Source organism: Rhinolophus hipposideros, assembly GCF_964194185.1.
Source record: "Rhinolophus hipposideros genome assembly, chromosome: 13".
Classification (NCBI taxonomy): Eukaryota; Metazoa; Chordata; class Mammalia; order Chiroptera; family Rhinolophidae; genus Rhinolophus; species Rhinolophus hipposideros.
The window spans coordinates 57,919,217-57,925,603 of NC_138059.1; the positions used below are offsets into that span (position 1 = coordinate 57,919,217).

At 39.9% G+C, this 6,387-nt stretch overlaps 1 pseudogene across 1 annotated transcript; it reads right to left on the minus strand.

The window, feature by feature from the left end:
* Window positions 1-4,274: 4,274 nt before the first annotated feature.
* Window positions 4,275-4,741, minus strand: LOC308506745 (ubiquitin-conjugating enzyme E2 L3-like; annotated as a pseudogene). Its single transcript has one exon. The product of its transcript is annotated as a ubiquitin-conjugating enzyme E2 L3-like (transcript).
* Between the last annotated feature and the right edge of the window lie 1,646 nt (window positions 4,742-6,387).

Below are 6,387 nucleotides of genomic sequence, written 5' to 3' on the forward strand. Positions count from 1 at the left end.
TCCTACTAGCTAGAAGAAGTTTTGAAACATATTTCCCCCTTGGTGTTCAATGATGTTGAACTCATAACGATAGCACTGAAGTTGAAAGTGCTAGGCCATGGGCTTGGTACTAGGTGATATACAAACAAGCGGGAGACAGTGGCTGAGCTCAGGAGCTCCCAGTCCGTGGGGGTGGGAGACAGGAACAAGTAAACAGAGCAGCATGATGTAGTTTATATCGGTGGGGATCACTGAGCAAGAGGGGAGCAGTCCTAGCTTGTGACTGCAGGGATTTTATTTCCAATCCTCTGTAAACGTGCCTTGAATTCTCATCTATAGCTTTGGTAGAAACATAAATGCATGCCATATCTATGTTTTACCAAAGTCATTTTATAGTTTTGAAAACAGAAAAACAATGAGCATAAATGCTTCTTTATGCCTAATGCTTATTAACTATGATCGACCACCATTTATACTTATCAAATCCTTGGGTTTTAAAAAACTCACACATTGTTGTTGTAAAGCGAAATCTTAACAATACAGTCTTGTATTGTTTTGTTAGGTTTTGAAAGTGAGATTTTTCCACTTTCTCAAATCCTGGTGTCTCAAATCCTGGTGAGGCAGTTTTAACTCTGAAGGGATGTTTCTAAATTTATATCACAGTTTCCTTTACTGGCTTTTATAGAGAATGGACCACTAGCATGATACTTGAACTAGAAGAAAAAAAAAATCTACTTTTTTTCCCCTGTGCAGAATGCAGAATTCAATTGGCAGTTGCGGAATATATTCTGTAAGTCAGTGTATGGATTTCAGGCTATTTGTACAAGCAGCAATAGTCAGAGCCACTTAGCCGGACAACATATCCTAGGGCAAAATGATTAGCTGGAATTAATGGAATTTTGGTGTCGGCTCAGTCCGTTGGCAACCTTTGAGCCATCACGAATCCCAGGATGCTTTTGTGTCTCCTGGTAGTGTTTCCTCCTGGGCAGCAATTGCTAACTGGAGAAAGCAATTGCACAGGAAAAAGTTACATCTACTATTTCCAATTATACCATGAAAGATGGTATAACCATTGGATTTCTAACATTATACCTAAAAATTCATCTTGGCTTATTGCCTAAGACATTTTATGTTAATCTTTCAAGACGGAGAAAAATAATTTCCAGATTTCCAATTTGAGATACATGGGTGATAACAGCTAACTTTGACTGCAGTGAACAGAAGCACTAGGTTTGTTTTGGCTTTAAAAGTGCTGCGAACGGAGCAGAGATGCTTACTGAAGTAAAATTAATATGTTCCAGAAATGAAAAATCAGAAGCTGGTTAAATAATGATTTTTTAAAAAACCTACTGGCTTTTTTCAAGATAGCTAAATCAATTAGTGACTAATAAATGTTATTTTTTTAAAGGGAAATCAACCCTCAATTTATTGTTCAAAGGTACTGCTAGAAGTTGTGTTGTTGAAGAGTGACTGCATTCTTAGCTTGGAATATACGAGTATAAAACATTCAAAATGTTTTTGTTTCTTAATTAAATCAAAATGTCATACTTTTAAGACCCAAGCTGTTTTCCAACTTGAACCTTGGCCCTTAAAACTAGAAGATATTTTTCATAGCCAGCACCGTATTTTTACAGAGTCGACTCTGTTTTAACCCTATCAGAGACAATGGATGAAGAAATATCAAATTCTCCACTTTTGCATCTTGATGGGATATATTCTTGTAATAGAATTTGTGGCAGAGCTAAGTTTGTCCTTAAAATCAATACAATTGGTAGAGAAGAATAATCTCACAGTATTCTTCATTTTGACTTTTTAGATCAAAACCAGCTTTTCTTCACCGACAATCATGTAAGCCGTCCCATAGTATGGACTTTTCATTTTAGCACTGAGGCTGGGGAAGGAGGGAAGGTCCAACTGGGGGTGCATGAGGGGGAAAGATCACTGGTTCCTGCTGGCAATAATTGGTTTGGTGTCAGCAAATGATAATTTATGTCTGTCCAGTGAGGACATCAGAAGCCACAGAAGTCTCAAGATGACGCAGCTGAGTTAATGACAATTGGCCCTTGGAAAGTAATTAGAATGAATGAGAATTCCTTTCTGATGATCTGCTATTTTAGAATTATATGAAGAACACTTGCCACCTTATGAAAACATGTTTTTCCTTGCTCAGCTTCAATGTTACATTTGGCTTTTCAAATGCAGCTCAATATTCTATCAATGACTGGTTCTAATAGATAAGATCTGATAATAGTTGAAAGGCAACCTACAGAAGAAAATGTCATTAATCGGCCAATGACACCTTTGTGTGTCTTGAGCTGGTTAGATGTGTTCTAGTGAATGAACACCAAGGCAGATTGCCTTATACAAGATTCTGTCATAGACAAGCAGTGCTAGATGGAATTAATTTTCATGAAGAATGAAGTTCACTTGGACGTGAGGAACTAGCTGTTCAAGGGTTAGGTGAGAAATGCGCTTCCTTCCCTATGGGAGAGGTTTTACAGTCTTTCTGATCAGGCATACAGCTGTAAAATCGAATTCTGGGAAACTATATAATCACATTTCCAGCAAACCTTTGACATACCCTGAGCTGAAACCACACCATTACATTTTCATGAGAACTCACGGTTATTGGCCTCAATATAAGCATTTTGTCACATTTTCTTCTGTTTAAATAATCCAATTTAAAAGGAAATATCTTGAACGGACATGAGTCATGCTTTTTATATTAATTCCAGCTTTGGTTTCTGCCCAAAAATTAGTATTTACTTTCTATAAATGTGACACATTCATTCTCATGTTTACCATTTTGCCGTTGCAATCATATAAAAAAGACACTGAGAGATGAGGCTTGTCTTATTCTATGGCAAAGGTCAGTTGCAAAGGAATGAGTCATTCTGAGACATTTTATACTCTAGTGATTGGTACCTGTCACAGGGGGTGTCACGCAGGGTCTCTGGTCCCGCTCCCCACATAAGAACTCAGGATACGGTGAGGCCAAAAAGGAACACCCACGGAGCCATAGAGAGGGGAGTCATACCACTATAGTCTCATTGGGGCTGGGTTGGAGACACAGGAGGCAGGAGCCACAGAATCCGCAATCCTCACTCTGCCGCTTGCTAGCTCAGCCACCATCTTCTTGCTAGCCCCCATTTTTTGCTAGTGTAGCAACAGCAGTTATATTAGTGGCCAATGGCTCACCGGTTACAGCTGACAGCCAACTAGCCACAGCTGATGGCCATGCAATCACCGTTGATGGCCATTTACTACCTGAGCCAGCACTTTTCCACATGAGGCCGAGAGCCTGGAAACTGCATTCCTGGCTCTGTCTTCACAGTACCCAATTGTTAAGTTTTTATGGTTCAAAGACATCTGTGTGCCAACTAGGGTGATGTGAGGGGTTTCCCTGGACACAGGGATTTCAGTGCTAAAACTGTGAAATCTTGGCCAATGTAGTGCTAAGACAGGAAGTAGAATAATGGAGCAGGAGGGAGCAAGACTGAGAAGCCCTGTGGGAGGAGGACACATTTCCTGTTCAGAAGAAAATATGCAAAATATAATACCAGAAGCAGTGTGACAATTAAAAATGGGTACACTTACAAAATGAGGTCAGTGATTTCTGTGTTGATTTCCAAAGAGACTTTCCTGAGAAACATCTGTTTCCAGGTTTCCTGAATTTCAGTGAGAGAGTTAAAGCTAACAGCGAAGTGGTTTGTCTCATTTGCTCACTCATTAATTCATTAAAAAATATTGAATAGTTTTTCTATGCCAGGCACTGTCAACAGAAATATACCAGAGAACAAAACAGAATCCCTCTTCTGGTGAGATTTATATTCAAAATGGCAACACTGGACCCCATGGAACAGATACCTCATGCTGAGCATGCCACTGTGAGCTCTCATTCATTCCCCAGAATCTCACTACTTACTGAGTCCCAGCGTTTGCCCCACTTTCTGGGTAGGGAAACAGAGGCTCAGAGGTACAAAATAACTTGGCCCAAAGCAGGATGGTGGGGTTCAGGCCACCACGAGTGTGAAAGGAAAGCCCTCATGATGCCATGCCTTCCTGGCAGGAGGCAGAGTTCTGATTCTTTTTTTTTTTTTAGAACATCTTAAGTTTTTAATCCTTTTATAGGTTACCTAAACCACTTTTGATTAAGAAAACTATAGAAAGTTAGTAACTGCCACAAGCAAATGCCAGGCGGTGGCACGTGTCAATTTTCCAGAGTCCTGCTTGGCGGGGTGTCTGCACTGCTCTGGGCCTCTGCTCACACTCGCCGGAATCAATCGCGGCAGATTTTAGTCCACACGCCGCTTTTCCCCATATTGCTTTGTAAACTCTTCAGCATTCTTACAGAATTTTTTTATGGTCCTTAGAGTATTCTTCAGCTAGGTCAGCCCGAAGGGGGTGCTCGGGCTGAGGGTCGTTCACCAGTGCTGTGAGGGACTGGATTACTTGGTCGGTTTTGGTTGCTGGCTTCCAGTTTTCAGCACTAATTACTGGCAGACAGACCTGCCCCTTTTCATCAATGTTGGGGTGATAGATCTTTGTTTTAAATGTGATCTTTGGTGGTTTGAACTGGTACTCTGCTGGAAAGTTGATTTCAATTCTGAAAGCCCCCTGATCATATAGAGGGTTATCAGGAACAACCAGCCCTTGCCAAGTCAATAAATTAGCTTCATCAACCTGGATGTTAACCGAAGTTTTTCATTCCACATTTGTGGATTTCTTCAAGCTCCTTCATCAGCCTCCTGCTGGCCGCCATCTTGGGTGTGGTGCTGCTGCTTTCCCAGTGTGCACCCCAGAGTTCTGATGCTTGAAGCAAAGCCCTGGATTCAATGAATGTCTGAGTTATGGGGCATTCACATCATATCAGCCACATTTCTAGCAGCCTTCACTTGGGTCCTTTTATTTGAGGTTTATATCAGCTAGGAGGAAAACGTTGAGACATTTAAAAAGGATGTTCCTCTCTAAGATCCAAGAAACTCTTGACAAGAATCCACACTGTGGTAAGGGGCTTCAGAGTGGAGAAAGGGGAGTGAGGGTAAAAGAGAAGGTAAGCCAGACACAGGAGTAAAGGGGGTGTGGCAGTGATAGATGAGGTTCTCATAGACTGTTTGCTAAACCCGGACAGAGACTCCCATGTAGCCTGTTTCTGCTTTTGTTTGTTGGGTGAGTAAGTGAGGTATTCCAAGTGTCCATATTAATAGACTGTCTTTACTCCACTGTAAATTCTTGCTTCTGTTGTTATAGATTAACTGACCATATAGGCATGGCTTTATTTTGGGGCTCTCTATTCTGTTCCATTTATCTATGTGTCTGTTTTTATGCCAATACCATGCTGCTTTGATTACTATAGCCTTATAGTATGATTTGATGTCAGGTAGCGTGATACCTCCCATTTTGTTCTTTTTTTTAATTAAAGTTTATTGGATGACAATTGTTAGTAAAGTTACATAGGTTTCAAGTGTACAATTCTGTAATATATCATTTATACATCATGTGTGTTCACCACCCAGAGTCAGTTCTCCTTCCTTCAATATACATTTGACCCCTTTTACCCTCATCTACCACCCTGCTCCTCTTTATCCTCTGGTAACCACTAAACTATTGTCTGTGTCTACGAGTTTTTGTTTCTTTGTTTGTTTCTCTTGTTCCTTCATCGTTTTCAGTTTTATATACCACATAATCAGTGAAATCATGTGGCTTTCAACTTTTTCTGTCTGACTTATTTCGCTTAGCATAATAATCTCAAGATCCATCCATGTTGTGGCAAATGACGCTATTTCATCTTTCCTTATGGCAGAATAGTATTCCATTGTGTATATAATCACATCTTCTTTATCCAATCATCTATTGAAAGACACTTGGGTTGTTTCCCTGTCTTGGCCACCATAAATAAAGCTGCAATGAACATTGGAGCACATATATCTTTATGGATAAATGTTTTCAGATTTTTTGGGGTAGATACCCAGGAGAGGGATTGCTGGGTCATATGGTAATTCTATTTGTAATTTTTTGAGGAACATCCACACTGCCTTCCATAACGTCTGCACCAGACTGCATTCCCAACAACAGTGTATGAGGGTTCCTTTTTCTCCATAGCCTTTCCAACACTTGCTATTATTTCTCTTGTTCATGATTTGTTCTTCTTTCTGAAGATTGCTGTGGCTATTCGGGGTCTTTTATAGTTCAATATACATTTTAGGATTATTTGTTCTAGTTCTGTGAAAAATGTCATCGTAATTTGATAGGGATTGCACTGAATCCATATATTGCCTTCGGTAGTATGGACATTTTAACTACATTAATTCTTCCTATCCTTAGCATGGTATATGTTTTTATTTATTTGTATCTTCTTTAATTTCTCTCTTAATGTCTTACAATTTTCTGAGCACAGGTCTTTTACTT